Source organism: Pezoporus occidentalis, unplaced genomic scaffold (genome assembly GCF_034315485.1).
Source record: "Pezoporus occidentalis ecotype Australia unplaced genomic scaffold, CSIRO_AGI_Poc_V1 ctg35, whole genome shotgun sequence".
NCBI classification, from domain to species: Eukaryota; Metazoa; Chordata; class Aves; order Psittaciformes; family Psittacidae; genus Pezoporus; species Pezoporus occidentalis.
Genome location: NW_026915483.1, coordinates 6,598,994 through 6,622,931, shown reverse-complemented (window position 1 = coordinate 6,622,931; position 23,938 = coordinate 6,598,994).

Genomic DNA, 23,938 nt, shown 5'->3' with positions numbered 1-23,938 from the left:
TAAAATTTTGAAGAATTGCCATCACGAGAAAAAGCACAATCTTCTGTTAACAGTGTCAACCCGCTACTGCACTGGCTTCTTTTTCTTCTTAATTGGGTATGTCGAATCAAATTCTGCTTAGCAAACAGTTTTGATTTTGGTAAATCAGCATTTTTTCCAGTGGGAAAAAAATTGTTAAGGAATTCCCAACCATCTCAAGTAATTTCTCAAATGTGGTGGGAGTTTAATAAAGTCGTCGCCTACTTAAAACTGCATTCTTGAATCTTTTAGGTCTTCCTGAAGTATCAAGGGACAATCAGTCACCAGTTATATTCAATAAACTAGGAGATGATACTACAGGAATTGATGCAGCTCTGCAGAGGTTTGAAAGATGGGCATATATTGGAGAAAGTAGTAAATAAAAATAAAGTCTCACTGGAATGTAGGTATCTAATGGGTGAGTTTATACTTGTGTGCGTATATAAATAACTCAGCCAAAGGGAAGAGAAAATTGTAAACTTAGCAAGTATTGACTAATATACAAAAATAAGGCCAATGTCATCAAGTTACACTCTTCTATTTTAATTCTGCATTAATTTACCTAAAGGTCCTTGCTTATTGATGCAGATAATTTCTGATTCTTCAGTCCATGAAGAAAAATCAATTTGGTGATATTATAGACTCAACCAACGTTTTCCCACTATATTAACAGTATTTGTTGCACCTGCCTGCTGCCATTGCTCAAAGAGGTGATTTTGCATTTCCAAAGGTAACAGGAACTGGCAGTATGAAGCTGCAGAAAGCATAAGGAATAATACTGTCTCAATATTGAGTTAATGCTGTTAATGGTAACAACTTTAAAGACTTCTTGGACAACTCACAAGACAATTTAGTCTTCTTGAACAATCAAGCATTCTGAAAATAAACGAGATTATTGTTTTAGCAGCAATAAAGTCAAAGGAATTGCTGGATACAGCAAGATTATTCCACATATAGTTAACACCATGGCTGTTTGTTCAGTAAAGCTCTCATTTAACTACAGGAACTATTACACTAAGTGATGTGTTAAGTGTGATTTGTGTATCAGCTGTAAATATTCAGAAAGAGGCCTCCGTAGTGAAAGCAGGTCTCCTCCAGTCCCCTGGCAGGTCCCTTCAGTATGCCAGTACAAGAGGAGGGCACATTGACAGGACACACAACATTCAGACAGTCTGAATGTGCCTGGTGAGTTACAGGCAGAAAAGAAGGTGGCTTAAGCATTGTGGTCCGACACAGCTCAGCACCTGCCCTGAGTAGCCCCAGGGCTCACAAGTGGGAGCAGTATTTCATATCAGCACCTTACAAGCCAGCAGTTGTCACTGAAGAGACACTCAGTGTTACCTATCAATCAGAAGGATGACTGATGCTTCCTTGCTCTTCAGGAGCATGGCCCTCAGCCACTGGTTGCAGACACAAGCCAAGTGTGTGCTGTGACATGACCTAGGTTAAGTCATCTCACCAAAAAACACTGAGAACTTTGAAATGGTAGAAATCTGTCAGTAAGCCAGCCCTCTTTCTGCATCCAGCAAGACCGCATCCGAAATGATTAATTATGAATCTGTACTGATTTGCACAAGGTTAGGAAAATACCCCCCCCCCAGTCTGAAAAAAAATAAATACTCCTCAGACTTGCAAATAAGTTGGTTTTTACTGGCACAATATTATACACTTGCACATGAAGTGTGCTTACGGATGCCTGCCTGAACTCATTGCACTTGGTCCTCCTCCCTTGGGTTGTCCAAAGGCTGATGGAGACTCCTCACCCCAGAGCTTTTAAAGGGAGAAATATTTAGAGCTGTAATAAGTCATTGCCTCTGTACGAACTGTACCTGTGCTGCGTTAATACCAAAAGAATAGAAAATCACTCTGATTACTTAAATCTTTTCCTCCACGGATCTCAGAGCTTTCAGAAAAAACAGCAGAATGAAGCAGTTTATATTTGAACATCACATATTTTTCAACATCCATTTCTCAGAAAATACTTACTTTATCACAAATTTAAAAAACAGCAAAAACCTCAAACACAGTCAAATGCAAACGTGTCAAGCCTGACAGGAGTTGATGACACTCTTAAAAGGCACAGCTTTCTAAAGAGACATCTTTCTTGTGGAACGCGTTAGCCAATTGATAATACAGGTGGTATTCAGCACTCTACATCTATGCTGAGATATAAAACTGCTGTCAAAGCCGCTGTCTTTATTGACATCACCATGAATACTTTGCTCCTGAGGTAAAGACATTATTGTCAGAAGTAGCTGAAAACATTATAGAAGATATTTCTCAGTTTAACTAGGTAAAAGTCTGTTGTTAGAAACATTTCCAGATTCCTTAACATCAGAAAAAGACTGAAAGAACACCATTCACACTATCACTTCTCACTTAAAGTCTTCAAAGAGCATTTTAACTGGAAAAAAACACTGGTTTGGTGTGGGTGGTCAGTCCAACCATGGGCAAGCCAGCTATGACGGCCCACATCCTGGCACAGAGGTAAGCATGTCCCTGGCATAAGGACATAGAGCCTTGGAGAAATCCAACTGATAAGGAAGCTGCTCAGCAACTGATGTTTGAAAGGCTGAAATAAGAAAGAATTCAGCTACATACGGTCCCTTGCAAAGCTCCAGTTGTATTATCACTGTTGCAGCACACCCAGTTTCTGTGACAATGCTAAGGAGAGACAGACATCCATGAAGGAACAAAGCATAAATCCCACCATGCCCATTAATGCATTCTTCTTCACCACACACTGAAAATAGTACTGTAAATAAAGGAATAAACCATTGCCTCCCTCAGTGCTGGCCTTATTTAAACTTGCTATAATTTGTCAGACAAAACAAGTCACTGAAGACCAAATCTGCAAAAAGATTTCAACAATTTGCTACATGCTGGAATTAAAACCCAGAGACACTTGCTCATGGGCAAGCTCATGCCTTGGTCCTGCTGCAGTCTCAGCCCTTACTAACAACCTCCCTGCCCTATTCAGAGAATCAGAGGTGAGCACATGCCTGCACCGTTTCACCCCATTGCCATCTCCGTGACATTTTATCCCACTCAGCTCTTGCCTCTAATCTAATTTGACTGAGATGGAGAAACCTTGCACTCTCCAGAGATCGATTCCCCTCAAGTGCAGCACATAAATGAATATTTTACAAGTCATATAAATGCAGCCCTTTCCATTTTTCTTTCCCAGTTCTGCTGTACGAAGGCAGGCACTGGTACCAATTTACAGCATTAAACTCACATCTCAGGAGCGGGCAGAGATTCCTGGCCTTCCATCCAAGCCCCTCACCAGCCTCCTCCTTTGGAGGGCTCCAGATATAGCACAGCTTTTTAGCATGTAACTTTAACACTCTTAACTCCTGCTCGGTTGTAACAGTTGATAATTAAAATGTGTGATTGCTCATTTGTGTGAAACCTTCAATAAGAAAACCTGTTCTGCAGAGGGTTACATGCTTCAGCACCTAACAGTCAACAGCTAATGTACCTTGAACGTGGCTATAGGGCATTAACACTTGACATTTTAGGGTCCCACTGGAATAGCCTTATGCTTTGGACTTAAAAGGCAACAAAAGTGTAATGTTGAGATCAAAGCCTTACAGCACAATTACAGTTTCTGAAGTTTTCAAGCCATAGAAATTGGAGGCATTTTAGTTCATTTGCTTTTGTACTTTTATGAACTCCTTAATACTTTAAGTCACTCTTCAGACTTTGGATGCAAACTAGTGTTTTGATGCACAAGGATCTGAAGGTGCCAGGGAATTCCAGATTAATCCATGCTGACAGCAAGGGCTTTCTTTAGCTTTCCATTGATTGTGCATCCAGCACAATCAACAATCAGCAAATTTGGGGTTTTATTTTTGGTTTGGGGTTTTTTGTTTGTTTTTTTTTTTAAAAGAGAAGCTCTGCTACATGGTGCAAACACTGTCTTTTCAGATATGTATATGCAGCAGTCCCTATTTTTTGGATGAGGCATTAAGCATGTAGAAATTTGTTTCTACATTTCACTGCCAGCAGAATACTTTACCTTTTCCTGCTCCTTCCTTCTACACCCTCCAACAGATCAATTAAAATTCTGGGCTCTTTGCACACTGCTGCTCTCTTATTTTAGGTCTCTTTTCTTGCACTTTCACTGTGTAACTAAGTTATGATTGTATGTAACCATCCCCTTTAGTGCCGTCATTGGCTGAGCAACACCTTTCGTTCCACAGTTGCACAGGATACAAGCATAGGTCTAATCTCACTCTTAAAATATTAACCACTGAATACTTCCAGTCCAACTTTCTTTTATAATCAATAGCACAGACACAAAACACTAAGTCAGACACTCAGAAACACACAATTTCCTCATGCACTGTGACAGATGTACAGTTGCCCATTTCCTGGTATGTACATTTCTTAAACTTCCTTGTCCTTTTCTATATTTAAACAATCTTTCCTTCTTGCTCATCTGTTTCCTTTTATCAATATGGGTTATCTTGCTTCCTCTCATGAAAGTTATCCAGATTGCTACCTAACAGATTATTTCACGCAGACAAATTGTGCTTATGAAATTCAGTATTTTTGTGGAAAAGTATTTTTAACTTCTTGCTGGACAGTCATTCGTAACCAAAGTCTCCAAAGCACAATGAATGCACTTTCGCTTTCCCCAGTTCTTGAATAGAACAACAGACTGCTTTAAAGCTTACAAGCACAGGCTAGATTTTACATCCAGTATCTGCATGATTACCATGACAACATATCTATGCTTAATATTCCAAACTAACTATAAAACTTCAGTACTAAACATTTTAATCAGGCCTTGCAATCCACACTATTCAGTGACCCAAGTCACATCTGACACTGCTTTGAGTAAAACTTGGCCAAGTCAAATTGCACTTCAAAAGCAAAACATGGGCAACCGCCACAGGTAGCCAGAGAGCCAGCCCCTCAGAGCCAGTGCACAGGGTAGAGACTCAGTTGGTTTGGAGTTTCTGGAGACTGTGAAACAGAGAAACTGTCAGCGTTCTTTGTGCATGGGTATTCCCAAAAGTTACATTGCATTACATGCTTAAGTGTTCAGCTTGGAAGCTAAATTGTTTATCCTTTATGAGAGATAATCTTTGAATGCAGCAGTGCACCGTGTTAACCCCATTTATCCACAATACTGTCCTGGGCAGGTAAAGTGATTATAAATCTTGGCAATACTCCATACCTGGGGGGCTAAAGTAGTATCCTTTTCTGCACTACAGAGTCCTTGTAAAACAGACTATATACAGCAATAAATCTGTTTATTTTTGTTATATGGTTCTTCCGTCACTCTCTGACTGCTTCTGTTTTCTCTTTGAAAGCACTTGATTGTGCCATTCTCTTGTCTGTTTTCAGCATCGTAAAATGAAATTCACTTCATTGATCAGAAGATGACCTCTATCCAGTGCCTCTTAGATTAGAGATAACAGCAGGCTGCTGTCTCAGTGAGAAACAATTTCTTAAGCTCCTTCAGCTCCCTCTTTATTATGATTGCTTCCTAACGTATCACTTAAAATCTGGAGCAGAAAACAAATGAGAATATCTTATCCCAGTGTTTGTATTTTGACTTACCAACAGGCGAGAGCACATACACACACTCTGCAGCACTCATTGCTTTAGAATAAATCATTTTTCTGTGAAAGAAGAAGAAAATATTTAGCTGTAGATAGATGAGCTGAAGAAAGGGGTAAAAATGGATTGACATAAAGCCTACATTTTGCCTAAAAGACTATACACTTTAAAACAAGAGAAATGGTAGATGTACATTCATATGAAATTTAGACAGCGCATATTCAGAAATGGGTTTTTAAATATCAGCATTAAAGATCACATTAGAATATATTATCACATTCTACACTGTAGCATGTGTTACATATTTATAACAAGGAAAGCATGAAAGACTAATCACATACTATGAATAATGCCATGTTTTTACAGTGAGGGTTGCAAAACGTTATCCCAGACATTCACTTCTGTTGGGGGCAGAAGGAGGCAGTCTTCACCACTTATTACTCAGCCTCTCAGCATCTGCTGCAGAAGGGTCCCACTTCAAAGGTATATGCACAAAGTAGCATTTGTCTGAAAATAAACATAAATACATGTATTATATCAGATATTTCAGGCTTGATTGATTTTGCACATATAATCCTTTAGACATAAACTGTTGACCCAGTCTGGAATGAAGTCTGGATCCAGCCACACCTATCTCCCCTCTGAGAAGGGGGAATGATCTGCAAGAGGATCATTTCCGAGCTTCATGATTCAATGGGAGAATCTCCCTGACAGCTATGTCTAACCCTGTCATCTATGCAATAAATAATCAAGTGCACCTAGGAATTGAATCTTGTTAAACAACTGCCACATTTACTATAAAACTTTGTTAAATCATTATTTTATATCAATAAACATACTATTACTTCTCTCTTTATGAATGAAGTGCATCACTTCATCCATGACAGACTGTATTTTGTTCCCAGGGCCTTGGGTCCTACCACCTTTGGCTAAGCAATGGAGGGCTTGTCAGCGCCTATAAAGCCTCTCAGCTTCAGTCTTATCATCCTTCACTATATTGAAGAATGCACTCTTTAGGAATAAAATGAACTTTCCCCAAACAAAACTTTGAATGCCTCAGATTGGGGTTTTGACAGCTGACCTTCTCTTATCAAGTCATATCTCATCAAAGCAACACAAATCTGATAGTGTATTATACTAGTAAAGATGAAATACTGCAGGGATATGTCATCCAATTAATGCCAGGTTTATGATCTGTTTGCAACACATTGCAGTGCAGAGCCCGCCACTGTTTCAGACAATTTTGTCTTTCCCGTGATTTTCAAATCTACTGAAAGCACACAGGTAGGTTGACAGATACATTCGTATGTAATATTGGCTCTGCAATGCTAATATTGGCTGTTGCCTGACATTTCATATAACAGCATTTATATGGTCAAAATTTACGCAGTTTCTAAGTTACCTGGTGCACCACAAAATTCAAACCCAGCAATTCCATTTTCTTATCAATTTAAAGCTCATGATGAATCAAGTAATATCAGAGAAGATAAATTATGTCACTGTTTATTTACAGTTTACATCCCTGCAGTCGATGTACTTCATGTGGGAATTGACCTGTGGAAGAACTATAGCAGCACATTATTCTTGCAGCAGTAAAATTGATGGAAATTGATGGTGCCTGAAAAACACACAATTACAGCGTCTTGATTAAAAATGGAGCACATTTCAATGAACTTTTTCCCTTCTTCGCATGATTATGATACACAAGTACTAACATTAATGGTATTTTTTTATATAATGAACCATAAAATTACAGTTGGCAGTCAAGAGCACTCTAGCAGATAAGTAAGGCAATTTTCCTCATCATTTTTCCCTTTGTTGTCAATCTTGTTGCATAGCCCATTGCCTTTTCAATGAGCTGTAATGTGAATATTCAAGGTCTTGCTTTTCCCTGGTGTATATATTCCAGTTGAAATAATTCAGTTTCACACCACCCCTTTTAATAAGTTTTATTTAAAAAAAACTTTAATATTTTTAGGTTTTTCACTAGTACTAGAATTTGCCTGCACATTGACAAAAATAATAATGACATTTAAATTGCACAAGTTTCATGCAGATCAGGAAAAGTGCTTATTGAGTTTGCAGTGCAAACATGCTTGAAAGTTTGGTTTTGATTTTGCTCTAATACTGTCTTTCTCTGTACAGGAGGTTTTATGATGTTTAGACACGTTTGAATACTTACCCGTGTAAGTATGACAATCCAATTAACTATCAGTTTTGACTGAACTGAGTTACAAGGAACACACTAGAGCTATTAGCTCTCCTATTAAAGTATTTTAGGAAGAATTTACTTTGTGCTAATTCTAATTGTCTGGTAATTTACAACTCCTGATGTTAGTTACAGTTACTGTAGTATGAGAGATGAGTAAAATGTCACATGGCTTCATCTGTGTCTTACATGGAATACAACTGCAATAAGTATTAAAACATTATGCGGTTTGGAGTTTGAAAAAAAGATGTGAAATGCTCTTGAGGGGAATTATCATTCTCACTTCCCACTACATGTAAACAAACGTCTATCAAATAATCACAGCTTTCTCCTGCTCTAGCAGTAGGATGAGGTCTGGGCTACACTGAAGACAAAAAGCTGGTGAGTGTGACTTCCTCCATGACTTTCCCTGTTGGGTGAGAAGGATTCTTCTCAAGTTTGAAAACATTACTTTTCTGTCCCCTTAGCTGTGGGATTTGTTCAGAGAGCATAGCAGTCAGGGAAGGAGATTATGGAGATAGCTCAGACTTGCTAAAGATCAACACTTTATCATTACAGTAAGCACAGAGGCATGAGAAACTCCTCTTCTGGACATGCCCAAACCTCATGCTACCTGAAAGTCAGTCTGATTTTATACTGTTGTAAACTGCCAATTATTTCCCGATTCTCACTTAAATCTCATTTATCATCTTATCTTCTTGTATTATTTGAGATTTGCCAAGGACAGATGTTCTTTCTTCTTTATTTGAACAAGATGTCAAGAAGTTGGTGAGTTTCTACATAGCATCTAGCAGTCCCTGAGAATAGCAACAGCACAGAAAAAAGCATGTTAACTCTGTCTTCATAAATAAGAACCACAATTACAAAAGGCTACTCTAAAAGTAGCAAGCAGCAACTCCTTTTGTTACAGTTCATTGCTCAACCCCTCTGACAAGCACAAAATTCTGGCTGTGAAAGTTATTCCGGGCTTCAAAATTGTTCACACTAATCCCAACAAAATTTTATGATCTTATAATTTTACTTTTTTTCCCCACAGACTATGAAGAAATAATACTAGTCACTGCCACTCAAGAAAAGCAAAAGCAGCAACTGTAACTTGGGTATTGGGTAATGCTACTGAAATCCCCACATTTGTGGAGTAGTTGTAGCTCGTTTCATGGCATTTGCTTGCAGAAACCTAGGAATTTGCAAGTCTTTGCAGGCAGGAGTGTTGTTAAAAGAATTAAATTAATTTCAAGTGTTTCATCAAAGGCAGCTTGGTTTATTTTTGTAACTTTTAATCAGCAAAAATACTCATTTAAGTCTTGCTACATTTTGTCAGATTAGCATACGCTAAGAGATGAACTCGAAATAGTTTACAAAACAGTAATGCAAGTTAAAGGAGGTGACCCTTGTTTTCATTTTGGATGTCTGCCACGGTATGAAACACAATGCTTATTCCAGGTGAGGGAAAAAAGCCTCCTAAGACCTCCTACGTGGCTGATTTAAATTTCTCGCAATACTCGATTTTAGGGCTACATTCTGTGGTATTTAAACATATTAAATTCTCATTGACTTCAATGGGATTATTATTCTGTTAAAGACTGCATTACTTCAAATACTTTATTGATCTTTACTTAAACAACCATGCATAAGCCCACTAGGTCACAAAGATCTCTACAAACACAGGACAAAAATAAAGCAAGCACTAACTAAGCCAAAAAATTCTATAGAACTGAAAAATAATCTGTAAACTGAAAAATAATCTGTAAACTGAAAATGAGACATCAGGATTTAACAGCATAGATTTAAGTCTTATGCACTATGTTTTCAGTGGCACAGCTGTGATTTACCCATTAAAACTAGAGCACCTGGCAGCTGAGCAGCTGCATGTGGGTTCAGTGAAGAGTAAAGGGTGACAGAACTCCCTTTCCTCCAAGAGCTCCTCTTCATCCAGGAGCTGAGCAGACAGCGCTAACAAACCTCCCTGATGGGATGAGGTTTGCCTCATTTCTCCCACCACTTACAATCAGCACTTTTGTTTTCATGTTCCCTCGTCATCTGATTCCCAAATGCTTTGGGTTTGCATAATCTACCCTCAAAATTCTTTCAAGCGGTAGCATTTTTAAATATTTGTTTCTGCAATAATGCTTTTTTCCCCATGGGCTTCCCACCCGTAATGAAACTGAAAAGGCAACTTTCAGTGGGTCACTCCTTTAAAAGGGACAAGTGCTGTGAGAATTTCCCAGTGGTATTAATTCCCATTAGGGCCAAAGATGAGGCCCAAGAATTGAATGTGCAAAATTTGTTAGAAATTGCTATGAAGAACCAAGGCCAGCTTCCTGGTGACAAGAAGCTGATGAGACCATGCTGGCTACCTCCCTAGGTGGCTTTGAAACAGTGGTTAGTTTTATCCAACTTAAAGTGAACATGGGATCAACTTCCAGCACTCATGGAAGTACTTATACACTTGTATTAGCTGTAAACTTGTAAGACTGGCTCCTCAGATTTCAGCTCCAACAACTACAATTCTTTCCTAAAATGAAGCTTAAATATAGAGTTGACAAAAGCCAGTTTTTAGAAGAAACCACCAGTATACCGAGCACAGACTATTTCTGATCACTAAAGAAGAACTCACTGCTAATTTCAATGGCCTATATTTTAAGCATAGGCCTGTCTGTTGTGTAAAAGCTGCTACTAAGACAGACCAAGTCTATAAAATAAGAGATAAGATGAATAACAAATTTTGTCATGAGCTGTGAATGATGAGCTGTGTGTTTCTGATATGGAATACAAGTTGGTGAATAGGGATCCAATGTGAAAAAAAAATTCACTCTATGATGGCTTTTGATACACATCCATGTAGCTTTCACATAAACAGTGGTAGCTAATCTTAGCTCAGAGGGCTCAGAAAAAAATCTATGGCTGAGAAATGAAGAATGTCAGGTTTGCAATGAGCTAATGTGGCAGAAGGTCAAGGTTGACAAATCAGTGCCAGCCTAATGTCTTGAATATGTCCACTGCAGCCTTAGTCTACAAAAGATAAATGAAGAAACTGTCAGCCAGATCTGAACAATGGAACAATTTAAAGCGGAGGGACTCATAATCTGAAGCAATTTGTCTAAGACTGTGCAATCATGATAAGGAAAATCTCAATTTCTATCAAATTGGGGTGTAAATAGAAGTTTCAACCAAAACTCTTTTCATCAGAATAAAAGTCACATTTCAAGGCATCCTTAAGGATAAGAGCCAAGTTTTAACCTCAGTGGTACAGCACATAGATAAGTAAAAACAATTTTGGCTTGGTTGTGTAGCAGTAAATAAAATGTTGCCAGTTGTGCTGTCCAGTTGGATGTAGACAAAAACAGATAGTTGAAATATGCATTTGTGAGACATGCTTAGCAGCAAGTCAGAAAAGCATTCTGAAAAACAAAACTAATGTGTATCTCCTGACAAGGTAAAGTGCATTTGTAATTTATTTCTAGAAGCATGAGATGCCCATTTAATTCATAAGGGATTCCTCCAAAGCAGAGTACTCTTCTCATTTGCCCTCCAAGTAACATATCAAAAGGAGTACATAAGAACTACTGTTTCTCAAAGATTTACTAATGTTGGATCTTCTATCAAAGACATCATAGGGGTATTCGTCATGAGTTATGCTAATAGAATGGCAGAGGGAAGATCATGCAAAAAGAAACCTGAATAAATAGGTTGTAATGTGTATGTTCACTACATAAAAATGGTGAACAGTATGTGATAAACCCACAAAATGAAAGAAATTGGAACTTAAAATTCTCACTGATCCACTCTGTAACTTCAGTTATAGATTTTTATTTCCACTCTTTCATGAGTCTCTGATCTTATGATTTTCTCTCCCATTTTCCATATTTTAATGAGCCCATCAAGACATTTGTACAGCACTGAAAAGAAGGTTATGCAAAGTCTGAAGTAAATTCAAATTGATTTTGAGTACAAGGCACTTGAGCTTAATATGCATCTCCCTCTACTCAAAATGGCTTGTTACTACCACCTCACACTTCCAACCTCACACTGGTTGTATTTAAATAAAACAGGTTCTTATTATCCTGTGTGGTTGATAACTCAAGGTCAAATCCTGCCAATGCCAATGGGAGCTATTTGCTATTGACTCCAAAGGGAAGGGGTGTGAATGTGGTATGGGCATCATGAAATTCCAATGCCTGTAAGTTTCTGAAAAACCAAATATTTCAGAGAGCTGCTAATTTGCAGAGAACTTGCTATTTGGAGAGTCCAAGAATACACTATACAATTATAATTTGTGTATATAGTTTTCTGAAACAGAATTATTCCTCGTATGATACTGGTGATGCTGAAAACACAATCTGTTGGATACATTGGAGACTTGAATAGCTCATCTGTGGTGATGCTCACATTCAGTGTTCCTGTTGCTTCTTTTGGTCATCCATTTTGGGTCTTTTCCTTCTGCTACTCTAATACTGGTCTGGAATTTACTGTTTACTTTTGGATGGATTCCCTAGTATAGCAGCTAAGCCCCTACAAGTACAGATGGTATAGCTGGTACAGCTGTGGAAGTCATCCCAGTCTTTCATGTCCAGCATAGTTTCACCAGAATGGCTTTCCTTGGAAAAAGGGTTGTTCTGGAGTTCTCTCTGCTGAGTCCTTCCCATCACTGTTCTGGCCAAAATAGCAAACTCAAATGGCAGAGGCAGAGACTGAAGCACCTTCATTCTCCACTGATTTTTCATACTTCCATAAGCTATTACAACCCATTGTCTTAACAGGCACCTTGCAGCTAGATTTTAATCCCTCAGCTCACACTGAGTAGCTCTGTTGACTCTTTACATACAGAAAAGGTTTACTACTTATATTTAAAAATAATAATCCAAACTTTACATAATGGCCTCCTAGGTGCTATTATTTAAAATATAGTTCAAATCTATTATTTAAAATAGAGCCCAAATACTTTAAATAACAGTCTTCATAAAACATATTTTAATACATGATGGGTTTTTTTACTTTTTGGGTACTAAAAAGTTCTGGAGAGGATCAACAATGTTAGCAAGAGCATAAGATTTGAACAACAACAAAATCTGAAGCAACAAATTTACTATTTTTTAGTATTAATTTTGTTTCAACTGCAGGTTGCAGAGTGGCAAAAAATAGACCCTGAACAACCTGTAGGTGATAATCAATGTTTATGGTAAAGTAATATTTGGTAGTACTAATGAAATCTAAGAGATTGCTTGCATGTTTAATGAGACGCATATAATTATACACTTTCTTGGATCAGTGGAGCTCAGTGTGAGGGAGAGAAGCACCACAGGCAATTTTAAAACACTTGTGATCCTAAGACTAAAGGAACTTCCTATCCCCAGCTCACTCATCGTTAGGATCTGACCCTTATAGCCTGACATGATTTCAGGCGCAAAGTCATGCAGATTTTATAATTAATTATGTTTTCCTATAATTCTTCAAGGAAGTTGCATAAAGGGAGAAAAACCTCTAACAAAACCGCAAGACCTGAAGCAACAGAAAAAAGAAAGTAAGATAAAAAGAGGAAGCCAAAGGAGACTGCTCTAAAATTAGTCTGTGTTTTTAAGATGTGTCTCACAAATGATTTTCAGCCTGTAGTGGTGTAAACCAACCAATGTTATTGAGAGAACGATGACAGACAATTGACTCAGGTGGGGAAGGATACAGCCCACGTACATCACATCTCTCTTGCTGGAATTTGAGCCCTCTAAGGTTAGTGAGAATGGATTCTATAAAGCAAAACCTAAAAACTGTATTATTTCTCAGAGGACACAATTGCAACAAGCTTTTCCTGATGGCAAAAATCCAATTATTGTAGTAAAGGTTGTGCTCAGTTATTTCTCACTTCATGTCAAAGCAAATTGTAAAACAAGGTGCATGGGAACTCTGTTACTCTACTTTTACTGATACAAAAGTCTTGTTGTTAGTAAGACAACAGAGGGAGAAACTGAAGGCTAATATCATCAAGTACTGGGCAAGAGTGTGATATATAGATTTGCTTGTATTTCTCAAGAACTGCAAAGAAAAGTTTAGCATAGATTGGATCAAATATATATTTTTCTTTGGTGACAAAGATAAAGTTATCTCTATTGAATTTTCTTCTTCTCAGTAGTGTATGTTAAACTAGTACAAGTGCTTTTCCTATTTGCTTGGCAGATGAAAAGAAAAACTCCTCTCAAAACTGAAAGCTAAAAAAAATTATTCCCAGCTGTATCTTTGTTTTCTGTGAAATGGCAGTACAGCCATGAGGAAAGCTTACTTGCTTTTTTAAGGAAACCAAGCACAGTAAGAAAGAAGACCTTGGTGAATTTTGTGCATTGGCCACTGCAGGTGATTGATGCTGTACTCCTCCTTTTCAGTTCACAACAGCATAACATCAGAGCACACCTCTTTGAACATCTCCTCCATACTTCATCATTAGTATAATACCTATAAAAATGCCTTTTGTAATTATTTTTTATTATTTTCTTTTTAGCTTTCATTTCAGATGTTATGGGTGTATGGAAGAAAGGCACTTCAAACAATGCTCACTTTTTTGAAGGGGGGGCTTGCGCTCCCGCCAGTCTGGTCCTTCCACTGGGATGACCTCCCACACCTGAAATACCCAGTTCTTCTCTCCTCTTTGAATCATGGGCTCATGGCACACGCTTCATTTGCTGCAGCTACTGGACTGAGACATACAGAGCTGGTTCTCTTTCCATAGTAGCTGATTTATCTGTTAAATATCTGCCACACATCTGCAGGATAATGCATGCAGCTGTAGCTACATTCGTTTTTCTGCTCAAGTGTTAAAAAGGTGGACTTATGGCTTCTCTCACATTAATATAATAGGCAAATACAAGTTAAGAAATGATTTGCATACTGCTTTGCACAGATTAGGTCCTGAAGTAGGACCTAAATAGGGAACAGAAGAAAATCTGGGCTGCATCCTTTTGCCATGAATAAGCTAAAACACATCTTAAAATCAGGGATTTTCCCAGGCAGCCCACTTTGACTGACATCACTTGAGATGACTTAATTCAGTTTATGAAATTCTTTTTAGGCATTTGCTAAACAAGACTAAATCAAGCAAACAAACAAAAGAAAGCAGCTACAGATTAAATCTGACCTGGTGAATCCCAGATTCTGTTTAACATTCACAGTTATGAATAAGCTTTCTCTGTCGAATGGGCACTGCCAAGCCACATGCAAAATATAATTAAGCACAAAACACAGCCTTCTTCATGTTGATGGGATAAAGCAACACCCAGTGAGGAAAAGGACAGGAGAATTAGGCCCAATTCAGTTTAAAACAGTTTACATTAAAAAGATGTTTGGAAGACTGACCGAGCAATATGAATGCTGTATTTGAAAAAGGGGTTAGATCTCACAGAGACATACTACCCATCAGCTGGGGAAGTGTTATACCCATATTTGAAAATAATATCTATTGGGCTGAGCAGTTTGAACATATTAACTGGGCATCTGTCTTCAGCTGAGATAGCACCAATTTAGTATTGTTTTGATGAAGATGGCTGCTGACTATGAAGTTAGATAGATGAGTCTTTGATTGCTTATTATTTGCAGACTCCTAACTGTACAGTCTGTATTTAGACAGGAGTTTCTCCAAACAAATACTAGCATGTTGCTTTTAGTGGGGGGTAGGAGAGGGGCAATCTCTTTCCAGCCATACAAGAGATAATTTGACTATTTTAATATTTATGTGGCAGTGACTAAAACCAGTGAGAAGTGCTGTCTTTAGTTGTCCCACTCACCTGTCAGAATTGGTGTTCCGTTTGGGGTTTTCATCTCAAATGGCAAAGACTAAGGTCCCTTTTCTGTTTTGAGCCATGATATTCAGTAAACATCTACATTGCACCTTCAGTAGTAGGGCTTTTTTCATTCAAAACTCTTCCAAATGCAATGAACGAGCCAAATCTCAAAATTCTGCTGGATATAGTTTGCTATAATGCAAACATTAGTAAATGTCCTGGGTTCAGTCTTACTGTCATGGTTTGAGACTAACACATAAAAGGCAACTGAAATGTGATTTGTAGGAGACCAACACTTCTAAGGGTAACTTTACAAAACTGCCCTTTGCTCAACCTGAAAAGCTTTTAATAATGCTGTGACACTCACGACACATTTCCAACAAACTGATATTTATTTATTGACCCCAACTTTGTGATACAGGTCAGGGCTACAAAGGGTTATTTGCCAGACACAAGACAGGGGCTTGCCCACTGGCTACTGTCAGAGTCCTTAAGTCTAGTTCCATTTATCTTGGCAAAAATCTTGCCCAAGTAAAAGCTGCAGGGCCTGGCTCTCAAAGTTTAGAACAGGTTCATTTCTCAAATTAAAATTTTATAGGGCCCTGGCTGTCAGAGCAATTTCCAGGCACACCAGCCATCATCACTTCTGCTGACACCAGACTGCCTACAACCAACCCTATGATCCCTTGCCAGCGCTTAGAGGGTTTGTTCTGCCCTTGGATCTGGGGAAACACCACCAGTAGCTTACACCCCTGTTTGCTTTCTCCTTCACCCCAATGCAACCGTGCTGGCCTTTAATTTTCTATTTCACTCAGTTTACAGGGGTATTTTATGTGGCCAGGTTTATGATTGCCATTCTGCCAAGCCTCAGTCATGATTGTATTTACCCAGCTGACAACAGGTATAAACCATTTTTTAAACACAGTTGTGAATGCATACTTTAAAAAATAATCCTGAGAAGAGTGCATTTTTTGGAGGAAAAGAAAGCCAAAAGGAAATGGACAAGTTTATTTGAACGTAAACTATGATAAATAAAATTATTCATGTGGAATACTCCAATAATCTGGTTTTAATATTTAGACTGCTTTAAATATCATGCAGATTAAGTTTGATATAGATGAAATTGCAGCCTCTATTTATCTGTATCCATACATACAGCAACAACATAAAACCCTCCAGTTTGTGGAGGAGTCTGTAGCAAATTTGCAAATAACCGTATCTACAGCAGTAGTGTATAATGTACCAGAATAATATACTGGAGAAAGTTGTCACTTGTTTGGCAATTAACACTGATATAGGAGGGGAAAGGAATGAGAGGATATTAACAGATTAATCTTGGGTCCTTTAAGACTGCACTGAGTAAAATGACAATTCCGTTTCCTCAACTCCTGTTAGATCAGTGCCCTCTGCTGATCACTGCTTGGATTAAACCACCCCACTCCTGCCGCAAACCAGCTCACAACCGCCTGAAATACACCCAAAGTACACGGCTGTATGTTTGCAGGACAAGACCATGCTTGGATCTAACCCTCAACACCAGCTTTTAAGTGAAGCTACAGACAACAGGGAAATTTAGCAACAACCACCTACACTAACAATATTGCCTAGAAACAAAAGCATCTTCATGTCTCTTAAATCCTGTAATTTAGCCTCAAAACAAAAACTCCTCTGCTTGTTGCATTGCTGCTAAATTTTGTCTTTTTCTCCTTTCTCATCAAGCAAAACGTTTTTAATATGTTCTGAAAGAAAAAAAAAAAGTGATTGACAGTTTCTTATTGCAGCTGTATATTGAGATAATCTGTCTTACTTTGCAACCAGCCCATGCCATGACACTTGGCTACTCAAAGAGTAAAGAAACTCTTAATGTGATTAAAACTGGCACAGCCAAACCCATGGATGCATAAATAAATGATCACTAACTTGCTTGCAGCCTTTCTTATGCTGAATGAAGTAAAATAAAAAATGTCAAGCATCATCTTTCATATCTGTAACTTGTTACACACATATCAGCTTGATATCCTTGTTTAGCTAATAAGGAAAGTGCTAACATGGGGCAAAACCAGCGATTTTTCCATTCAGCTGGTACAGGTGGAAGGGAAATTTCTTCTCATCAACAAATAGTATTAAGTAAGTATGTATTAAGTAAGGATCTTACTTGCAATTGAGCGAGTGTCACAAATGAATAAAGCCACAGAAAAGTATAAAACCTCTATTTTTTAAAAACCTAAAAGCTAGCTACAAGAAAGCAGAACAGTTATGAAAAGAGAAAAAAATATATAAAAATCGGATAGTGGTCTGGGAAATTTGACAGCAGCCTAAGTTTAAAGCTGCCTGGGGGAAGGAACACATTGCTCCATGAAGAATAGACAGAAAGGTGCATAGCAATTTTTGCAGTCTGTTGATACTCTACATTAATTCCTCTTCCTTTTTACATTGAGCTTTCCACTTGTGTGCAACAATAAGATTCAGCCAAACTTGAAAAAAGGATCAATAAGATTTTGTTCTGGGAGCCCATCACTCAGCAAAGTGTTGCAAGCTGCTTTACTGATGTACAACCTCACTTCTAGTGTTTGCTATTGATACTTTTCACAGAAATTAGAATAGAAAAATATTTCTGTAATGGCTCTGCAACCACACATTCCCTGCATGAGTACATGCCTCTGTATTATTTCAATGAGTGGGTGAATCCAGGTGCTGATTTTGTTTCAGATGAGCATATCTTCCCCTGCAATACCTCACTTCATTCAGCAGTTTCAAAAATCTGCTCCTCAGCATCAGCAATATATTACAATGGCCAAAGCAAAGTTCATTACATATTGGCTGCTGAATGTCCCTAGCTATCCCGCCAATCTCAAATGAAGATGGGGAGGGTCAGTGTTCACATTATTCATTAGCATTGCAACTCCCCAGTTCAGCACTTCCACACAGTGGTTTTAGCAGTTTGCCACTGTCCTTTCTGTGCCATGAAAGTGCTTCACATACCACAGTGGTGCTTTTATATTGCCCAGGAAGCGATCAGGAAAAAAAAATAAATCACCACCCATTAGAGTGAGGAGTGGAAATGAATAGACAACTTCTTTATCTATTTAATCATTTTAAATAGAGTGAAAACACATGGAAAGGATGCTGCAGACAAGGACCTTGTCTCAGTGTGATTGTACACCACTCAGCACAGCCCCCAACCCTCCTGGAGCATCTCAGCACAACATCAGCACTATAATGGTAGCTGGCAAAAACACTGCTGACTGGACAAAGGGAACAGTAGGAGATTTTGTACTTCTAGTAGTAACTGGGACACCCATGCTGGGGCTCTGCATGCCCTGGTTTGTTACCAGCAGGTAGGGACCTTGGTGCAGGACCACAGCCCGGAACCAAGCCACTGGTTCCCAAAAAATATATCCAGAACAGATGCTGGGCAATCTCAGGAAAACACGGGAAATAACCTCTTACTGTGCTCTTTTGTAGGGCACACTTTTTTCTGCACTTCTATGCTAATTAAGCTCCTGGAGGTACCACTTCCTCACAAATCCTTCCCTAAGTGAAATGTCGGTATTAGTGCTGATTCAGTGGCACTGAAGTCTACAAACACTGCTTTTGAGAGCTAACATTTAAGCACAATGGTATTGCTGGCAAGGTACTACTTGGCAGAAAGAGAGAGAAAAGTTTGGCAACTATGGGCCAACATGGGTAGCAGATGTTTTTAATGCCAGCTTCTCTCTAATTGTAAAACAGCAGCAACAGCACAGCATGAAAGGAAAATACCATAAATCTCCAATGTGGGGACTAGTCCACAAGAACATAAATTCTGCCACTTGTTAACAGAATTTGCTGACAATCTTCTTGCTCTATTTAAAATTACGTGGCGTGCAATCCCATTTGGCTTCCTAATAATAGTCACAGAGAACTCAGGCTGGGCTTTCAGACACAGGTTGCTGTGATACAGTTCTCTGTGCCATAAAATCACAGGGGCCAATTTGGAGTACATAGATGAATCTTGCATAGAGCAAAGCCTTGGTGCCAGTCATCTTTGCTCAACAGGAGAGGATTAGCACATGTAATCAAAGCTCCTCTGATTCTGAGGATACAGCAGCAGTAACAGGATTTTCCCCTCACCTGTAGAGAAGCACCCATTGCTTCAACAAGCTGTGAGGGTCAAGTGGATGGAAAAGTGTTCACCCTACAAATGTAATTTTGGCTTTGCGCCCTCACTTCAACAGTCATCTGTCTCTTTCCTCTATTGCACTGCAAAACCATGAGTCCAAGTGGGCTGGACCAGCTCCCAGAGGAACAGCAACTTCTGAGTCAGCAGTTACTACTGGCTGCTAAAACTTCTATGATGTACTCTCATGGGGTTTGGAGATGATTTCCTCAGATTTTTCCACAAAAAAAAAAAAAGAATCCCATGTGATCTTATTCCTCATCCTCAAGAATGAGGTATCAGCCATGCACATTTTTTTCCTGGCTAGAGGCATCAGTGATGTGACTTGGGTGGGATCCCAAGAACAGGGATGTCTAGGAACACATTCCTGCTCCTCACTCTATCTCACTGCGCTGCTTTCACTAAATGGTAAGGGTTAAAGCACAAACACAAAACTGCTGTTGGGAACTGACCTGGAAAGCAAAGTTTATAAAACATTTATTCACTGTTCTGACATCTGGAGGGAGATATTTCATTTAGGTCATGATTTTTTTCTGTTTGGATCCAAGCTGATTGCTCATGCTGCCATACTCCACCACTCTGTTTCCCTGAACCCTGTAGCCCGCAACTAATTTTCCAAACAAGGGAAGTTGACCCTTAAGAAGGCTTGGAAAACAGACTCTTTCTTTATTTAAGCAGCAAGAAACAAGAACAATCACAAGAGAAAATGCAAGAAATAAATGTTTGAAGAGGAGCTAATATGAAGGCAAGAAAATATTGTATATTTATGAGTAAAATGAGAATGTGTCCTCTTGAACCTTGCAGTCTGAAGAATCTGAACTGAATTAGTCAATTGCCAGACTATTGATAGAGGAAAAAAAATGACTTGTCAGCAAGCAGCTTGCAAAGGATGTAGATAGAGAGCTAGACATAACAATCAACTATTCTCTAAACAATTAAGGATGGACTCAGCTAATTTAAATCTACATACCAACATCCTAATCAATACAGCTGAGTTTCTCAGGCTAAATATATTGTTTGCTCAACTTTTATTAGCCTTACTTATAAAACTGGAGACTATGGACTCAACATTCAGTGTTCAATGTCATTCCAAGAAGTTTACTCTACCTTCTTTGGTAAGCAACACACTTCTCAGCCTCCATAAATGTTATCATAAAACTGGAAGTGTATTTGCAAAGAAAAGGGTGAAAGAAGTCAAAACCTATATATTTCTCCCTATTATAATACTTCCCAAGGCAGAATCCCCTGAAGGAAGAAACTGTGAAAGTGGGAGCCGTTTCCCTCACTGACAGAGAATGGATTGACAGATTCTGTATTTGTTTAAAAAAATAAATTTGCCTAACTAAGCATCATTAGTCACCCATCATCCATATTTCTGTCCATAAATGAGAGTGCATGAAGCTATAGAGTCTCCGGAGAAGGCAGTTGCAGTATTAATTACAACTAAATGACAACTAGTGGGAGGGGGAGGAAAATTCAGCTAGTTTAAGGAGTTAAGTTCACTTAGATCCTGAAAAAGAAAACTACTTCACAAACACAGAAAACCACCAATTACCAATACAATCTTTAAATGAGTTCCCTGGAAGGCACTACAAAGAGAAACATCCACGCAGGAATGCATTCCAGCAACGAGTGCCAGTCTTCAAGTCTGTCAAGCCTCAAGTTTGAGCATAAAATAGGCCAGACATTTGATCTGGGGGAATCCAGGCACACATGTGCACACAGATCCAGGTAGCTTTACTGGCATCTTTGCACTGAAATTTAAGGAGCTATTCAAGGGCTCCCACCCTACTGTCAGCCATGATATGTCTGATGCAGCTAGGTGCTGTCCAAAGCCTCACTGAAGCCGTAAGTGACTCTTGCCTTTAAGAATTCATGGACTTGGAAATCTTGCTTGGAGGTGACCACAAGAGATCATAATTTACCCACTCAAAGTGGAACTTTTCATGCTAGATCAAGACAACTGTGGCTTTTTTCTAGCTAAATCTTTAATATCTTCCAGGGTGGAGATTGTGCAGCCTCTTGATCAGCCAGTTCTGGTGGTACTGGAGGAAAATTTGGAGAAAAGGCTTCCCATCCTTTCTTAAACTGGACAGCTGAAAGAAATCTTATAACTCACTCCAGCTTTGAAACAGCATAGAAGGCAAAGTCACAGTATGAAAGTCAGTATGCCCCGAAGTGCTCTGGCTGTCTCCTCATCTTTACTCACTGCTGACAAGGTCAGACCCATAACCCTCAAAGCCCAGCTCAAGCATGTCATGTCACCACTTTAACATCAATGGGACCCTTTGCCCTAATTTAGAGCCAAGGCCAAATTCTTCTGATGAAATGGCTTGAAATGACAATATAATGATTGTCTAATTAAGACACTTAATAATGAAAACCAATCATATACCATGAACATTCCCTTTGTAAGTTACTTTCCTTCTTAACAGTCCTATTGGAAACATATCCTCAGCAACACAAAATATTTTAACCCAATTTTATAGCTGCCAAATACACACTGAAATGTGTTCCTGCCAACACCAATGAGATTGATGTGATCTTGTATTCTAACTACACTGGCTAGTTCTTGACTTGGGCTTTGCTTTTATTTTCTTTCTGGCAAAACACTGCCCATTAAAAACTGTAATAATGGTAAAATAGCTTAAAAAAAAAAAACAAAAAAAAAGTGGAAAGGGTTCTTTTGAAAGATTTCAAGGGATTTCCCATTTCAAACTAGCCTCTTAGATCACCAGAAGCCAAGGAAAACACAGTAAAAATACTTCTATTCTAATAAGCTTAGTTAACTTCTAAATATCCACAATTTGTCACAGAACTCATTCTTTCTTCAGAGGACTGCAAACACCTGTGTGCCTTTATCTGATGGGCTAAACAACATCTTGTTGAACAAAATGTGGGACACTATAGTTGATAGTCTTCCAGAGAGACATTATTTTGCGGGAGCTGTGTGATATTTTCTGTTGGCTTGGAAAATAAGTGGAAGTGCTGCTTCGTTCTCTTTGTTATATAATATCACCCCAATAAAGATAAATATAAGGAGCCAAATAGGAGCTGCATCCTATTTCTTGAACTTCTGCTTATGCCTTCAGATCTGACAGATTCGAGTTTCTGACCCCAATTAAGCAGCTTCATCACCATACTTCAACCTAGGAAACAAATAGGTAGAAGGGACTACCATATGTTTTGGTTTTCAGTTCATTAAATCCTTGATTATGCAAAACTTTTTAAGAGATACTACTCCATAAAATTCATAGAAAGCTATATTTTGTGTTTTTTGGAAGACTCTTATTAAACACTTTCTCCAAAGAAATATTCCAACCTTTTGAGAATCAGCATGACACTTAAATGAATTATTCATGCAAGGCTCTGCAAGATGGGCAAGTTTTCTGCCAAGACTTGCACAGTGAGGGGTGTTATAAAACTGAAATTGGAATGTGGGGAGAACTGATGGAAAAGATTTCAAAGACCATCTTTATTGAAAAAAACCCACAACTTCAGACCTTTAAACTTGCTTCTTCACAGTAAAGAACCTTCTAAATGTCCCAGTTTCACATACACTCCCAAATTCTTCAGTTTTCAAACGTGATTGCAGATACATGCTTTTAAATGAAGCCACTGAATGATGTAGGTGCAATTTGTGACAATCACTTGACACATAATTCATTTCAGTGATCCTTAAATGAGGCTTCCTCACTGGAAACTCTGGTATGATTTTCCCTGTCACCTTCACAGGGTGCTACCCACTGATACCATAGAGCTCTTCTTAAATTACCCAGTGCAGGACAAACCAAGAGTTGCCCCATGCATACAGAAGATACTGAAAACCAGTCCAGAGCCTAAGAACAAAATTTGTGAAGCCTAACTCAAAAGTTGACATCTGGCAACAACCAAATAAAAATTAAGTCCAAAAATTAAAGTCTTAATTTTTACCTATATTTGAAGGTTTACATGCTGATGAAAATGAATAAGGCTTACGTCATCCAGCACAAATATGTCACATTGAATAACTAATGAAAGCCACATCTTCTGTAATACAACAGACAAGAAGAGACTGCCATCATTAATGCAAAGCAAATCAGTACCACCTAACATTGTTTTAGTGGTACTTGCATGAGGGGAAAAAAGCCCTGTAAGCATAGAGGGTTGACATGAGTGATTGCTGAGCACATTTTAATAATTAATTCCACAAATAAGTGGAGTCCATTTTAATTT